The sequence below is a fragment of the Pimephales promelas genome, chromosome 18 (assembly GCF_988280905.1).
Source record: "Pimephales promelas chromosome 18, fPimPro1.hap1.1, whole genome shotgun sequence".
Classification (NCBI taxonomy): domain Eukaryota; kingdom Metazoa; phylum Chordata; class Actinopteri; order Cypriniformes; family Leuciscidae; genus Pimephales; species Pimephales promelas.
In genome coordinates this window covers 11,432,568-11,450,656 of record NC_142786.1, presented here as the reverse complement: position 1 = coordinate 11,450,656, position 18,089 = coordinate 11,432,568, and the positions used below count along the sequence as shown (strand labels likewise).

The 18,089-nt window shown below is 47.1% G+C and overlaps 1 long non-coding RNA gene across 1 annotated transcript; it reads left to right on the top strand.

Moving 5' to 3' along the window:
* Positions 1-15,353: 15,353 nt before the first annotated feature.
* Positions 15,354-17,724, top strand: LOC120477719 (uncharacterized). Its single transcript, XR_016147306.1, has 2 exons — positions 15,354-16,425; positions 17,265-17,724. It is a non-coding gene; the product is annotated as an uncharacterized LOC120477719 (long non-coding RNA).
* The last annotated feature ends 365 nt before the right edge of the window (positions 17,725-18,089 follow it).

Sequence of the window (18,089 nt, the reverse complement as noted above, 5' to 3'; positions counted from 1 at the left end):
GTCAAAGCACGCCAGCCGGGAGCGCAGCACTCTAATAGGCAAAGCCTCACACATTTCACAAGCAGCCCCCTCGAGAGCTGCCCGTGCGTGCTGCACTCCCAAACAATACACACAGAGAGAGTGTGCGTCCCCACCCGTGATGAAACGAGGGCAGGGATGCACACACATCTTGAATTGTTCACTGGCCATACTTTCTTTCAATAATAAGACAAACAACACCAAATAAGACAGACAGTTTCAACATAAAGCGCTTGCTGAAGAGCGAAAGCTAGTGTGTGTTGTGACAGCGTCACTTTTATACTTCCGGGTATGCCGTCACATGTTACGTCACGACGCAACACCAATCAGGATTGGATTAGTTTCATTCATACTTCAGAGGCGCACGCTTAGGGAGCGTCCCCAAAGAGTCGATTTTATCGACGCAGTGTTGAGTTCCCTCGATAGGGAACTTATAGTTAAGGGTTTTCAGATTTCTAAAACATCTTAGTGATATGTCAAACATTAAAGGGTACATCTCATGCTTTTAAATCATTCATTTTTACATATAAATCATACCGTTGTGGACTATATAAAACATAACTGCAATGCTTGGGTCTGAATTCCTCATTATTATAGCTCCACAGGCCCCTTTTCTGCCTCTTTTCTAATGTGCGTCTTTGAGCGACCCGTTTCAATGCGTCCCCTTTAAATAAAAAGGAGATGCGTCACACCCCGCCCGCTCTCCAGGTCGATGAGTTCACGGTCAGTTCAACTCCCCACGTTCGGCCATTATTGTAGTTTGATTAGAGATATACGATTATATACAATACCTTCAAAGAACATTTTTATTCACACTTTAATAAAATGTCAACAACAAAAGTCTTGTCCATCAAGCCTTACATATTCGAGCCAGAGCGAGCGAGTTGATAAAGACGACGACGAACCTGCAGAACAACCACTTCTTTGGTATGTGAGTTAACTGTTTTGTGTTATTAGTGAAAGTCGACTATTTCTCTTGTTAAAACAAGCACACTGACAAGATAAATGACTACGGTCTAATCTTACCACAAAAAAAAATCTGTATTGACAATATGATACGTTTAGAAAAGCATCAGAAAACAACGCAGCTAAATGACCATTGATGAAACTCAAGAACAATTAATACTGCAGACGTGTAACGTTACTTCAAAACAAAAACAAAGAAAGACAAAGGTACTGCTAAACCATGACCACCATGTGTTTTAAGAAAGTAAAGTACTTTATCTTTATTAATGATATTTACAGCTTATCGAAATGCTCTGTTCGTCGTCTCCAAAGATAGAAGGAATTTACCTCTCATTCAGACGAAGTCAATCGGCAAACCCTTCTTTATACTGGCGGAGGTTGTTGAAGTGGGAATCCTTGAAGTGCTTCAGGTCACTAACAACCGAACATTTTGACTTGCCCTCTCGTAACTTCTGCATCATTGAGCTCGGACTACAAAATCGGAGCGAGAAATAATAATGGCGGATTGCTCGAAGTGTTGGACCGGTAGTCACTGTCCTTATTTGGCAGTTCCGCTGCAAATACGGTGACGCACTTCCTCAAAAAACGTCATAGACAACAGAAAAATCTGAACAGGTTGAAAAATATGACCAAAACAGAATATAAAGATATAAACGAATCACCTGAAGAGAATAATTTCATCTTTTCTGTACTTATAAACATTCCAAATATACAACAAAATGCATTTAAGGGCTAAAAAAGTGGATTTTGCATGATATGTCCCCTTTAATGGATTTTCCTCCAAGACAACAGCAAAGTCATTGTAATGAATTAAATAGTCATATGTTTGTGAGTCATAAAACATCTTCAAATGATGTCCTACCTGCATCAGGGTCACATTAAATGATGTTTGTGCTCATTGCTGGACATCTTTGTGACTCACTGATAAGAAATACTTGAGTGCAGATAGTTCCCGTCCTGTTCACATGGCAATTACTATACCTGGGCCTTTTCTTTTTTCACTCTGAATAAGGTAGTTTAAGCATGGATGCTTGATTTGGTGAGCATGTCTGAAGTAAGAACTGAAATTAGGTTAGTCACCATCCTGTCTGAGATAACAAATTGTTTCCTATCACTTCATATGTACTCCTTTAAACAAACAATAGGCTACATAAAAAAAGCTGTGTTATAGGAGAAATGCAAACCCATTCACAGTTGAAATGTCAAGTAAAACATTCTGACAGACCAAAAGGGTCTGTGTACCTTCAGATACATTTTTCTCGTTTTTGTCTTCAAAACGGGCAAACGATGAAATGTTCATTTATGATAAATTGGACCCTTCTTCATATAATTATTTTCGTTTTCATCACACTTTGTTCTAATTCTGAAAACATTAAAAACCCAATATGGATAAACAGCTAGAATATTCGATCTCTACATGGGCAGGAATTAAATGGCTCTTTCCACTGATTGATCAACCAAATATCAAACAGTGCTGTCTTCAGCTGTTTCTCAGTTTCGCGCAACAAAAAGTAACAATTGTACTGATTCTTAAATCAGTTATTGCAACTACATCATCACACACTATTTATTAGAACTACATTAGCATCAAGCAACCTGACTAACTAATGGCTTGACACAAACTATACCAGGGCAGAGCCTAGACAGGGCTTTTTAATGTGTAGACATAACTTTAACTATACGGGTGCTAAATATTATAGTATTAAATATTAATATAATTTAAAATATATATAATATAAAAAATCTCATAATTATTCATTTACTTTGCATCTACCCACAACTACTCCATGGTACACAACTACTCCATGGTACACTGGTACACTTTTATTTAACTGACCACCTATAAAAATCTGTGACAAAGCTGCACTACAAAAATTCACTACGAATGCACTACGAATCTATGTGAAAAAGATGCACTACAAAAATTAACCATATGAAAAAAATATATATATTTTACTACATATTTTAATTAAAAAAAACATGGTCAATATTTAAACCATTGTCACCACAAATTAATCATGGTTTTTCTACATTAAACATTGTTTATTAAATGTTTTTGTAGTAAAACTGTGGTTATACAGATGGTAATCAATCCACCAAAAAAAAAAAAAAATTATCACACTTTTACTATAAAAAAACTACCTAGTTAATTTTCACGTGGGCTTGACAGCATGGAGCAAATGCATTTAGGCTATGTAAGCTACATTGACTGCTGCTTTGGTTCATCTGAAGGTCTGGGCCAGGACCTTCTCAGCCTTCTTCCAGGTGCAACAAAAGCTAAGGAAAACAGGACCGCAGCATCCGGTGCCTGTGAGGGAAACAGAAGAGGTTGGTAACCAACAGAACATTGAAATGATGACAAACCTTTAGATGCTACCGGCAGGGAATTTTGGGCATATTCCACTGATGTCAACTGTTGACACCAAGAACAAGGATTCAGTGAGGCCAAGCAGCAGAGGGCTCTTTTCGAGATCCTGGTGGGTTCACGAACACTGCACGTTGGTCTGGAGAGGGAACCTTGAGGACAGCCTCGTAGAGGCTTCTATCTGTCAATAGAACTCCTTCCTAAACATCAACCAGAAGGTCATGAACCCGAAAGACATGGTAGACCACCACCTGAGCTGTTTCCTTGGCTGAGGAAAACTTGGGCAAAAGAATGAAAATGGGCCGCCTTAGACACGTGGTGTTACCCGTCAAGGGTGGGAGGGCAGTGACAAGACAAAACAAACTGCCTGATGTCAGGGCCCAAGGAGGGCGAGCAAAACCACTGGCAGATGGCAGCCAAGGGTCTCCGAATTCCTGGGAGGCAGTTCAGCTTGGATGCTTGCCCCCACTGAAGGACTGTGGCACAAATAGCCAGCATCCTCCACTCAACATTCAATGCCCCATAACATGGATCCCACCACTACTCCTCTGGGGAGGATAGCTTTGGTCTGTGTTTAACCCTCCGGGGGCCCTGAACAGCAGAGATGGCGTCGGGTTTGACATTCTTACATCCTGGTGGGTACGAAAGTGTGAAACTAAACCAGCCAAAAAAGAGTGCCTAGCGAGCCTGATGAGAATTTAACTTCTTGGTCGAGTGAATATATTCAAGGTTTTCATGGTCAGTCTAAACCAAAAAGGGTTATGCCAATTCTCCTCCAAAGCCAACCTGACTGCCAACATCTCCCTGTTACCAATTTCGTAGTTACGCTCTGCTGGGTTGGGTTGATGGGAGTAGTTATAATTTGTCACACTTATATAGACCCTTATATAAAGATGTTCTCTGCACTCAAAGTGCTTTACATAGAAGGCGGAATCTCCTCAACCACCAACAGTAGTAGGCACAGTGATGTACCCTCCCATCCTTAGGGGACCGCTGAGACAGGACTGCACATACCTCAACATCAGAAGCATCCACCTTGACAATAAACTGCCGTTCAGGGTGAAATTGAGAGAACAGGAGCAGAGATGAAACAGGACTTTAATTCATCAAAGGCCCTCTGAGCCTGATGATTCCAGCTGAACGGTACCTTGGTTGAGGTGAGAGCTGATCAAGAAACAGAAATTGGATTAAAGTTCCTGAAGAATCTCATCAGCTGAAATGACACACAGCAGGAATGTGACGGACTTGGAGTGGAACTCCACTTTTCATTCATCAGGAAATGGTTGGGAGTTCCACGCTGCCTCAGCAGAGTGGGACTTTAAAGGAATATTGCAGCTGCCAGTCTCTGCTTTAACTGAGGAGTTTAAGTGTGCCAAGGTCAGGCTGGAAATAACCTTAGTAGAGTCACGTGACAAATGTGTAAGGGAGGCAGCCACTGTGGTAAAAACTGGTAGGAAGTGGTCAGCAAAGAAATCTGTAGTAGAGGCAAAGGCTGCCCTTCTAATTGGGAATATTGTGGGACAGGTACAGCATGGAAGAGGGGGTTTGGGGCTTAGTTTAGCTCTTCCTAAATGGCACAAGGCAGGCCCAGCTCAAAGGAGGAAGCTGGGAGTCAACAAGGTGCGAAAGCAGGAGGAGAGGATGAGGTGTATAAAGGCCATTTCCCAAGCCAAGCAGAAAGAGTGGATGAGATGTGAGAGTGAGGAACAACGCAAGTTGGGCTGGCAAGACCTTTGGTCAATGGAAGAGAGTAGGATCAGTTTCCTTATTAGGTCAACATATGGTGTCCTCCCATCACCGCAGAACCTAAACTTCTGGGTAGGAGAGGATTCCTCTTGTCCTTTGTGTTCATCACCTGCCACATTAAGGGACAAGTTCGGTATTTTACAATTAAAGCCCTGTTTTAAGATCATTTCTGATTAAATAGAACGGTTAGGATTGTTTTTTAGACAGATGCTGCTGTCACAAGAATTTTCGGTTTCTGTGTTAGCACGTTTCTGTTTGAGCACGTAAATCACGACTTCAAACCACGACTTACGACTTTGTAGCATTCCAGGTCATTCACGTCAAACTACGTAGATGTAAACAAACCAGCATGGCGGACCTTACGGGGCTCACGCGCTATTGTAATAATTTCTAACGCCAAAGGTGCTTACTCCTTGTTTATTTGTGGGAAACTGAGGAGGAAAAATAGCGCATGAGGCAAGATAAGCTATTACACCTTTTATGATCTTTTATGATCTTTTACCTTTTATGCCAGACTTTGCGCTTCTCCCTGGTAGCCTCAGCGCTGAAAGAGTGAATTTCTCTCCTCTCTGTAAAAGAGCTGCACGCGGCACATCTTTTTAAAGATGGCTCGCCCGTGCCCTTCTGGATGTGGTAGATTTCTATCGTCATCTGATGGTCACGAACGCTGCTTTGTTTGCTTGGGCATTCAGCATGCAGCAGCAGCGTTCGTGGATGACTCATGTTCCTTCTGTGGGACCATGACCATCTCCACACTGAGGTCGCGGCTCAATGATCTCACTAGAGTGAGAGCCCCGGTCCCCCCTACTCGATCGGCTTCCTTCACGAAAGGGGGCCCGTCGACCCGGGGACCGGGCGATCTAACGGTGACGGTGTGGGATAAAGCCCCGACGATTCCTCGGGCCACACCTCCCGCCTCAGTGCGTGAGCCAGCGGGCGCTAGTTCGACTCGGTCGGTTGTCTCTTCGGCGGCACCGGCTGCTTCGAGCAGCGCCCCAGATGATGATGCGATGTCTATCACAGCATCACTAGGCGGGCTTGATTCCTCGGGAGAGGAAGATCCGGCTGCGTTGCCTCCTTCGGGAGTCCCAGCGTTGTCCGCGTCAGATCCCGAGATGACGGCCATGCTATCTCGAGCCGCTGGGAGTATCGGGCTAGAATGGAAACCTCCATCCTGCCCCGACCTCTCACGGATGGATAATTGGTTTTTGGACAAGGCTGCCGCTGCAAAGCCACGGCCGACTCCAATTCCTTTTTTCCCCGAGCTGCATGCGGAGTTATCGCGCTCTTGGGGGGCTCCTTTGTCCACTCGCGAGCGCGATCTCTCCCCCGCCTTTCCCCCCCTCGACGGCGGGGCCGCCCGTGGGTACACTGGGATGCCCCCGGTGGAGCGCTCTGTTGCGATGCAGCTGTGTCCACAGAGCGCTTCCACCCGTGGTCCTCCTAAGCACCCATCCAAAGCCTGTGGGTTCTCGTCTGCTATGGCGGCGCGATCCTACAGAGCGGCGGGACAGGCGGCCTCCGCTCTGCATGCTATGACCACTTTGCAGGTCTTCCAAGCGAAGTTGCTCAGAGACATGCACGAGGGCGGGACTGATCCGACGGCATTCAAAGAACTGCGGTCCGCCACTGACCTTGCTCTCCGGGCAACGAAAGTGGCTGCTCGCGCCGTTGGTCAGGTGATGGCCACTAGCGTGGTTCAGGAGCGTCATCTGTGGCTCAACCTGGCGGATACGCGGAGCGCTGAGCGGACTCGTCTGCTCGACGCTCCGCTATCCCAGGTTGGCCTTTTCGGCGGTGCGGTCGAGGACTTCGCCCAACAGTTCTCCACCGCCCAGAAGCAGACGGAGGCCATCAAACACATCCTGCCCCGACGACCAGCTGCTGCCTCCACCCAGTCGTCGGCACAGGTGCCTCCCCCTGCTCGCCGCCGAGGACGCCCCCCTGCGGCTCCCCTCCCTCCCGCCCGGCCCCAGCAGCAGCCTTCACCCGGGCCCCGGCGTCGAGGAGGCCGCAGGCCGGCGTCACAGCCCCCTCAGGCCGCTCGCCCCGCTAAACGCCAGGCCAAGCGAAGATCCTGACACGGGCGGCTCAGTGTCGATCTCGAGTCTTTCCCAGGAGGCGGTAGCAGGCCCCCTCCTTCCCCCGGTGGAGGGCCGGGGGAGAATCTTTTGTTCTCAGCTCCCCGCTGCTCACCCACGGGTGGGCAGCACCCTGAACTGGTTAAAGAAAGACTTGACATCCTCACTGAGCTCACAGACTGGAGTGAGTGCCCCCGATGCCCCAGTGTGTCGGCCCACTCACTCCTCTCTGTCTCGGAGGGCGCGGAAGGGTGCGTGTGTCGTCCCCGGGCTACACCAATCCCTTCCCCCTCTCTCGCCAGACCCCCGGCAGAACGGACCCCCGTGGAACGCTCCGCTTTCCCTGGTCCCTTCTGTCGGGGAGCGGGCTTCGACGCATCCGAGCGGGGTAACTCCTGCACGCGTGCCAGTCGACCCGCCACGCTGCCCCTCCGGGGGGACGTCTGTGGTTCACATGACCCCGTTGGCTCACTTCCTGGAAGCCTGGCTAGCGCTTCCCGGGGTATCCCGCTGTGTCATCAGAACGATCAGATTCGGCTACGCGATTCAGTTCGCACGGTCTTCTCCCCGCTTCAGGGGAGTTCGCTCCACGATAGTCGGTGGCAATGCCCCAGTCCTGAGAGCGGAGATTGCGACCCTGCTGGCGAAGGGTGCAATCGAGACGGTCCCTCCAGCCGAGGTGAGGTCCGGGTTTTACTGCCCCTACTTCATTGTCCCCAAGAAGACCGGTGGGTTACGACCGATCCTGGACCTGCGCATTTTGAACCGTTCTCTCCATCGACTACCGTTCAAAATGCTCACGGCCAAACGCATTTTCGAATGTGTTCGGTATCAGGATTGGTTTGCAGCGATCGACCTGAAGGAGGCGTACTTCCATGTGTCCATCTTACCTCGACACAGACCGTTTCTTCGGTTTGCCTTCGAGGGCCAGGCATATCAGTACGCCGTTCTCCCATTCGGGTTAGCTCTGTCCCCTCGCGTCTTCACGAAGATCGTCGAGGCAGCCCTTGTTCCCCTTCGCGAACACGGGGTTCGCATCCTGAATTATCTCGACGACTGGCTGATACTAGCACACTCTCGAGCTCAGCTTTGCGAACACAGAGACTTGGTGCTCCGGCACCTAGCCCGTCTGGGCCTTCGGGTCAACCGAGAGAAGAGCAAACTTTGCCCCGTGCAGAGGATCTCTTTTCTCGGCGTGGAGATAGACTCGGTCGCCATGTCCGCGCAGCTCACGAACGAGCGCGCGCACTCACTGCTGACTTGTCTTCGTCAGTTCGAGGGCAAGAGTGCGGTTCCACTGAAACTTTTTCAGAGGCTCCTGGGGCATATGGCATCCGCGGCCGCGGCAACGCCGCTCGGTTTGCTTCATATGAGACCGCTTCAGCTGTGGCTTCGCGATCGAGTCCCGAGGTGGGCATGGCATCGCGGCTCGCTCCGAGTCCCAGTGACTCCGGCATGCCGGCGAACCTTCTTCCCGTGGTCGAACCTCAGCTTTTTACGGACGGGCGTCCCTATTCAGCGAGTTTCCAGGCATCTCATCGTCTCCACGGATGCATCTACCACGGGTTGGGGTGCCATGTGCAATGGGCATGCAGCCGCCGGCTCCTGGACGGGGGCCCAGCGCCTCATGCACATCAATTGCCTCGAGCTGCTGGCAGTACGGCTCGCCCTGCACCGCTTCAGAGCGTTGCTCAAGGGCCAGCATGTGCTTGTCCGCTCAGACAACACTACGGCTGTAGCGTACATCAACCACCAGGGGGGTCTACGCTCGCGCCGGTTGTCGCAGCTCGCCCGCCACCTCTTGATATGGAGTCAGAAGCACCTGAGGTCCCTTCGTGCAGTTCACATTCCTGGAGACCGGAACTGGGCAGCCGACGAGCTGTCTCGGGTCCGCCCTATCTCCGGCGAGTGGCGACTCCATCACCAGTCGGTCCAGCTGATCTGGAAAGAGTTCGGGGAGGCACAGATAGATCTGTTCGCCTCCCGGGACTCAGCCCACTGCGCCCAGTTTTATTCTCTGACCTGGGGCACTCTCGGTTCGGATGCGCTGGCGCACAGCTGGCCACGGGGCCCACGCAAGTATGCGTTTCCCCCAGTGAGCCTCCTTGCACGGGTGTTGTGCAAGATCAAGGAGGACGAGGAGCAGGTCTTGCTGGTAGCCCCCTACTGGCCCACCAAGACGTGGTTCTCCGATCTCATGCTCCTCGCGACAGCACCTCCTTGGCCTATTCCTCTGAGACAAGACCTACTCTCTCAGAGACGGGGCACTCTGTGGCACCCTCGTCCCGATCTTTGGAGGCTGCACGTGTGGCTCCTGGACGGGACGAGGCAGGTTTGAGTTCGCTGCCACCTGCGGTGGCGGCAACCATCACTTCCGCAAGAGCGTCGTCCACGAGACACCTTTATGCGTTGAAGTGGAACCTCTTCGTCAATTGGTGCTCTTCTCGCGGAGAAGACCCCCGGAGATGTTCGATCAGTGTCGTGCTTTCCTTCCTGCAAGAAGGGTTGGAGCGCAGGCTGTCGCCCTCCACCCTTAAGGTTTACGTCGCGGCCATTGCCGCTTCTCATGAAGCAGTGGAAGGTAAGTCCTTAGGGAAGCACGACCTGGTCATCAGGTTCCTGAGGGGAGCGAGGAGGCTGCATCCGCCTCGTCCTCCCCTCGTACCCTCTTGGGACCTCTCGGTAGTTTTAAGTGCTCTGCAGAGGCATCCCTTTGAGCCTTTGCAATCGGTAGAGTTAAAGTTCTGTCCATGAAGACAGCACTCCTGGTTGCATTGGCCTCCATCAAAAGGGTGGGGGACCTGCACGCATTCTCCGTTGACGAAGCGTGCCTGGAGTTCGGGCCGGCTTACTCTCACGTGATCCTGAGACCCCGGCCTGGATATGTGCCCAAGGTTCCCACCACTCCCTTCCGGGACCAGGTGGTGAACCTGCAAGCGCTGCCCCCGGAGGAGGCAGACCCAGCCTTGGCACTGCTCTGTCCGGTACGTGCTCTCCGCACCTATGTCGACAGAACGCAGTGTTTCAGGACCTCAGACCAGCTCTTTGTCTGTCATGGAGGGAGCCAGAAGGGAAGGGCTCTCTCAAAGCAACGGCTGTCCCACTGGATAGTGGATGCCATTGCTTTGTCTTACCAGCAGCAAGGCCTTCCGTGCCCCCTTGGTGTGACGGCCCATTCCACTCGGAGTGTAGCCTCCTCTTGGGCTTTAGCGCACGGCGCCTCGCTAACAGACATCTGCAGAGCTGCAGGCTGGGCGACACCCAACACCTTCGCCAGATTCTATAATCTGCGAATTGAGCCGGTATCCTCTCACGTACTCGTTTCGGCCAGTTCTGGATCCGCTCAGGTGTCTTCGCTTGCTCGCCACTCCACTCCCCGGACTGGATAAGTGCGATATTTCCTCAGTTCTTCCTTTGAAGTCTTGAGTCCTCCAGCACCGACGATGCGGGCACCACTGCGTTGCTCTGGATGCTAGCTAGGTGCCTCCATGCGCACGGTTCCCCATGGTAACCGTCTCATGTGTATTATCCACTGTAAGCCTCTCTGAGCATGTGTCTTCCCTTGGCAAGCCATCTGCCACCCCTGGAGTTTAAATCAGTAGCTCCAGTGGTACTGGTACTCCAGTGTTCCATATGCGTCCCTATGTGGCCATATGTGTATTCATAAGTCCTCCCTTCGGTAGGCAGCTGGTAGCATGTCCCCTTCGGGATATGTTTCCCAGTGTACCTTGGTAATCCTGTGTCAAAGTCGGATCCCCAAAAAAAAAAAAAAAAAAAAGAGGTAAGGCTCGGGGGTTCAGTCTTTCGCAGGGCACTGGAAGACAGCTTGAAGATGGCGTGATGGCACAGACCCCCAATCTCCGTCACTTCTGACGTAACTCGAAGTGACTACGAAAGGGAACGTCTCGGTTACGTATGTAACCCTCGTTCCCTGAGTAGGGAACGGAGACGTTACGTCTCCCTGCCACTTCTGCTGTATCGCTGGGTAGATGCCGAGTTCAGTCTTGGCTCCTCAGCGAAGACATACTGCGGTTGCGTTCACTTCCTCCTTTTATACTCACGGAGTAGGGCGGAGTACGCTATGCAAATTTCCGCAGCCCCAAGGCATTGCATGCCATTGGCTCGTGTTTAAATACTCGAAGAGGATTGGCTTTCTATGCGAAATCCCCCAATCTCCGTCACTTCTGACGTAACGTCTCCGTTCCCTACTCAGGGAACGAGGGTTACATACGTAACCGAGACGTTATAACGGAAATCATTATGAACATCAGCTATGCTAATTATATCCCATCTGCCTTTCTGCTGTTATCTCGGGACGCTTGTCCCAAGAAAAATGGCGTTCGTCAGGTCCAGTTTTGTGTCCAGCCTCTCACAGGGATTTCGGATGCCCCAACGCCTGTGTTGAGACGACTCAACGCCTGTAAAGAGATGACTCAACGCCTGCGATATGTTATGGCGCCGTTTGATTCATAAACAATATTTATATTTAATATTTATATTTAAACAATATGAATGTAAGCCAGAGGAGAACTGGCCCCCGACTGAGCCTGGGTTCTCCCAAGGTTTTTTCTCCATCCAATCTGATTGGTTTGGTTCCTTGCCACTGTCGCCTTGCTTTTGGCTTGCTTTGAGCTTGCTCAGTTGGGGTTATTTAGTGTTTAGCAATGTTGTTGATCTATGTTGTGCTACTTTCATGTTATCAGTGTGAAGCTGCTTTGATACAATCTGTATTGTGAAAAGCGCTATATAAATAAATGTGACTTGACTTGAGTTGACATGGTTTGAATGGGTGTGGCCAACACATTCTCATCCCAAGACGTCATATAACTGACCCTTTTGACCATACGTCAACATCCAACATTTTAGGGTACCCTTTAATGTCAGTTAGATGACGATCCTAGGGCGTCATCCAACTGATGCTTTACCTTTAGCGTCAGTAAGATGACGCAGGTAGGTTTAGGTCTGGGGTAGGGTTAGGATTAGATAGCGTCATCTAACTGACGTTAAAGGGTACCCTAAAACAATGGATGTTGACGTATGCTCAAAAGCGTCAGTTATATTACGTCTTGGGTGGCAGTTTGTGTCCATTTAAACTCTGATTTATATAACAAACACACACTGCATTTTATGGGGTTATGTCTAAGGTGTGAGTCACTAAAAAAGCAATAAATGATAAATAAATGCAGGAAAGTCTGTTTAGACTATGGGTCTATGGGTCTTCCCCATGGCCTGATTTAAATGTCTTTACTCTGCATTCTTTTAAATCATAAAACCATGGCAACCAGAGGCCAGATTCTATTACATTGGGGGTTGTCACGGGCAGGTTGTTTTGTGGTTGGGGAGGGATTTTAAAGATTATTTGTTAAACACAAATACTTGTATCTGATTCGTCTCAGTTGTTACACAGAAAACAATGCAAGGGACCACGCAAGGAATGCAGGGGATGTACTTCCACTGACCCTTCGTTGTGATCTCAACAAAATGTATATTGACTGAAGAGCAAATGTGGAGCTTACATCTAACTCCCTCTCACTAGACGTCCAGCAGGGAGGAGCGGATGTAATTTGGGCCTAATGGGTGAAGCTAGAATATCCAACCACACCCTAAACCTACCCACAACTCTATCCCTCCACCCCGTTAGACGTCCAGAGAGGTGGATCTGGACATCATTTGACTCTGCAGTAAGCGTCACGTGTGTAACGCGCTGCTTCAGGAAGAAGGAGATGGATAACTCACGGCTGAAGATATTACGTGCGGAGGCCAGACAGATTTCACGGAGTCGATATGCATCTCACAACTCGTGCTTTATTCCACATCGAACTCGTGCATATAACTATCTGTAGCACGTCCTCCCATCCACATCGTTACTTAACAAGCAAAGTAAAAGTAATATAAAAGTCGGCATCAAACAGAAATTACACACATGGGGGTGTTCGAGGCACACGGCATATATCACATAGAATACCAATAATGCCGACTCTCTAACAGGAGCGCGTAGCTCTTCAAGGGGCCACACCCTATTATCACCCGTCACAGATTCTTAAAGGGGTCACACCATATTTCTACTCGTTACAAATTTCCCCCGGCCAAAAAAAGGCTGTCCTCAGCCGTACACAGCAAAGGAAGACTTCTACTTAACAACCACTCATACATGACTGATTTGAAAAGTTAACAAGACATAGGGATAGATAAAGTACAAACAGTACGAACATACATGTTAGCACAGTTTACTTTAGTTCAGTAACACATGAGAAAAGTCTGATCACGACCCAAAAATGAAACGCTCAATTTTCCTTCCCTGAGACCCCCGAACACACAGGAACAATAACAATTAACACTCTAGAACAACAGTCTAATGCAGCCTGTCATCCTTAATCTAAGTCAAACCTTTTAACATGGTAGGGATTAGTCCACTTATTCACCGTCCAGTCAGAAGTAACCCTAGGGACTCTTCTTGGTCTCAGCGCATAACGACTCAGACCCTGATTTGCGGGTTCTGCAGTAACTGCTTCAGATGTCAAGTCATGAGAGTCAGAAACCCCCACCCCGTCAATAATGTCAGGAGTAAGGTCAAGTGAGTGTCCAGTACAACGTTCCGGCGAATTTTCATCTGAGTGTCGATACAAAGATTCGTTTGAGTAGTCAATACCAACACTCTGGTCAGCATTACCCGACTCCTCACTGCCTGTTTGATAATCAAAGTCCTCACCCAAAGGTAGTGATATCCCAACATCAGCATAGGAACTTGTTGTGGGCACGGCCGTGTCCCATGAATGAAAAGGCTGCAGATTTACTACATGAAACACGCCAGCATCTTCTCCAGTGTCCACGTTCGCAAGTCTGTAATTAACACTTGAAAGTTTCTTAGAGATGCGAAATGGTCCGGCATAAACTGGGGCTAACTTGGCTGTAAAGTTTGCACCAGCATCAGATTTGGGGTGGGTTTTAACCCTGACCAAGTCATCCACAGCATAGGAAACAGAGCGTCGCTTCTTGTCATAATAGCGCTTCTTTTTTGAATGGCTTGCACTTAGAGCAGCTCTGGCATGATCGTGAGCATCCTGCAGGGAACATCTCAAACTCTCAGGATAGGGTACCCCAGGATCATCTACTCCCGCAGAATTTGGCTGTGTTATCAAGTCAAGTGGCGTGTCCAACTCACGGCCATATAACAACATTGCCGGCGAATGACCCGTGCTCTCATGGCAAGCAGTTCGAAGAGCAAAACAGAGCTGTGGAAGATATTTATCCCACGAAGTGTGCTTGTCCTCCACGTAAGCACGTATGGCAGTCTTAAGTGTGCGGTTTATCCTCTCAGTGGCGTTCGTTTGTGGGTGGTACGCAGTTGTCAGCCGGTGTTCAGTACCAAGGACCCCAAGCACATGCTCAAAAAGATTGCTCACAAACGGTGTCCCACGATCCGATATGAGGTAGGTTGGTGCACCATGTCGAGCAAATAACTCACTCAAAAACTTGCTCGCTGCCACTTGAGCTGTCGCTGACCGCACTGCACACACTTCCACCCATTTCGAAAAGTAATCAACAAAGACAAATCAAATGTTCATTGCCACTCTGAGTACGTGGAAGCGGACCAACAAAATCCACTCCTGTGTATTCCCAGGGTTTTATTGGCCTGATCGGAATCATCAGCCCTGCTGGTTTTCTTTGGCTCGTCTTCGTCAACTGGCACACAGGACAAGATATAACGTATCTTTTCACATCTGTCCCCATTTTGGGCCAAAAGAACCTTTGTTTCAGCCTGGCCAGCGTTTTTGTCACCCCCAGGTGTCCAGCTGTAGGATGGTCATGAAAATATCTGAGTACAGTGGATCGAATTAGTGTTGGGACATATAACTTAAGCTGCTTCATTGGGTGGAGACTGCAGGTTATCTTAGGGTCCTTGAAATAGAGCAGACCATCATGGATGACATGTTCTTCGTCCGTACCGCCCATTTCAAGGTTTCGAAGAAGATTTCCAACCACTGGGTCGCCTTTTTGTAACTGCATCAACTGTTCTCTGTCTGTTATCGGGACTGAGGAGAGACTGCGCAGATCCAACCCAGCGATGACTGCATGCGGAGGAAGAATGTCAATAGGGCCCTCACAATGCGGCAGTGGGTTGCGTGATAGAGCGTCTGGAACTTTATTCTGAACTCCTGGCCTGTGGACAATATTAACCAGTTAACCTTCGGGCAACCGACGGCGCTCTGAAGCCCTCCCCCCCCCACTAGTTTAATGTTTATGAATGGATTTAACATGAAAGAAGATCATTAATCTTGGCAAACTATATATAATTTTAAAGGTCTAAGCCTCGGGCATCGATGTCAGTGCACTGTTTTTCGATGGAAAGCTTATAACAAATGTATTTCTTGCATTTAGGTAAGCAGTACACATAAGAACGCACGTAAACAAAAACGGAGTACTCACCATTATTTTGAAATAACGAGCCAGACACGCATCCACTGTTAAAAATTCCAGATTGAATGGAAAGCTGAGGGTCCACTGAATAACATCCCATAGAGCATTTTTTGTCCAAAGAAAAAATAATGTTGTAATATCCATGGTAATTCCTTTGTTTACATCGCGTTTCTTCAGGGTGAATATCATGCGGTTTTGTTATGCAATAAAATAGTCCATAGAAAACAGACTCCCGGTAGCAGACCCTTATATGGGTGTGTTGCTTAGAGTGTAATGAACAAATTACGACCGCGCACACACACACAAATACAAAGATAAGCGATATCTAGTTCAAAATATGCAAACACTGCAGTCCGTTTTTTTGACGTCATGATATGCACATCATATCATTCTGTCTTTATAACGAAAGCCAATAAAAGAAACGACATGATATGACTGGTAAAACATGTAGCCAACCAGTGCACGATTCCAACGTTGCCCGGGAAGTTTGAATTTCTCACACGAACATATGTTTTTATTTGCTCTCCGTCCGGTAGAGGAGCTAAACTTCAGGCTCTGCAGAGCCCCACCCACCGCCGTCATGTTTTGACAGGCCTGCTATAGCTAAGAGCTAAGATAACAAGCTAAGAGGTAGCTAGTCAACAAACATCTGTTCGTGCAGACATGCAGACTGTCATAAAATGATTTGTCAAAAGAAGTATTTTTCTGCTGAAGTAGTTATTCGAGATCACTCGAAGATGGATTATGTCGACATTGATGAGAAGATGAGTGATGAGAAGATCGTGACGACGGTGATTATGCTTGAGGGCGGAAAAGATTATTCAATTTTCGGTGAGTTGCTTTATACATAACTTATGTAACATGCACACATTATACGTATGTGTGTCTGTGTGTCTGTGTGTGTGTGGGTGGGTGGGTGAGAGAGAGAGAGAGAGAGAGAGAGAGAGAGAGAGAGAGTGTTTGGTTTCCAGTTGTTTCATACGGAAAATGCATTGTGTAAAGTTGTGTCTGAAAAGATTATGCGTTACTTTATATGCATTTATTTATTTGTATATATGTATTTATATGCTTTGGACGGTTATGCAGTTGTTTGCCGTTTTTTTCTGGCACATGTGGTGTGCTATCTGAAGGATGGAGGGGCTGGACACCTGTGCAATATACATTTTTTCCTAGCACACATACTGTATATTTTTACAGTCTAATATACATAATATTTATAGTACAAATGCAAATATTTGTACTGTAAATATGATGTATGTTGTACTGTAAATGTATATATATATATATATATATATATATATATATATATATATATATATTGTTGTTGTTTTTTTTTTTTTTTTTTTTTTTTTTGCAGAAATTGGTGGGAAGAATTGCAGAAAATATGTGCTATATAGGAAGGAGTTGTATGCTTTCAAAATGCCACATTCCTGTCTGATGGCCGGCCATCAGTGTGATTGTTGGTTCTTTGTCTGGTCATCCATATGAATGCTGTCTATATCACTGGCCATTGATTGTTGATTGAATGGATGAGCTTTAGTACGAATGCTGTGTAAACGACTGCCCATCAGTTTGATTGTTGAATGAATGGCCAGCTATATAGAAACTAAACAGAATTATTTACTTGACATGCAGTGCTAATTATCTTTCCATTCTTTCCCATGCAACAGCCATCAAGTTGAATCTTCAGATGAAGAATGGCATCCAAGCACCAGCCAGAGATGCAAGCTCTCAGTTTCTTCACTATTCTTCACTTTTTCCATACTTTTCAGAACATTGCAATTCACAAGAGGATGGTGGCATCAAAAGCTAGGAATGGACTAAAGCAATATATGAAGGCCAAGCCAACAAAGTACAGTATTTATATCACTTGTATTTTCTATTGCAAAGAACCTCAGTTATTTATTTTTTATATTTCATAATATTTTACTTATGTATTTTACATATATATATATATATTTTGTTCTGTTGTGCAAATAAATCACTTGCATAAAGTCTAATGGTTGTGTGTATTATTTTATAATTGCATTATTTTATGAATTGACTGAAATAGCTTGCAGTGCCCTGCATAACATTTGGTCATTAGGTTGCTTTTTGATGTATCCAAGGAGGTTTCTTGGTACCTGGACATAGTCTTGGAAAAAATACTGTAGGAATCTCATTTTTCATAATATCTTCCTCAAATTTGAAATATAAACTGATGAGACTTATGTCTTTCAATCAATTACCTAACTGGATTCCTACAGGTTTGTTTTCATTTATTTTTACATGAAATTGTAAAATATTACATGCAGTATAAATTATCTTCAAGACACTTTAAATTCTATAACTTTTTGTCTGTGTAAGTTTTTTCAACTTTAACAGTTGGGTAATACACTCTAAAGTGTCTTCTTTTTAAACATGTCTAAATTGTGCATGTAGTGCAAATAGTTGAGCAACTGCAAATATTTTAGTTTGGGCATGTTATTTCTGGGGATGTGCCTCAGGCAGGGGGA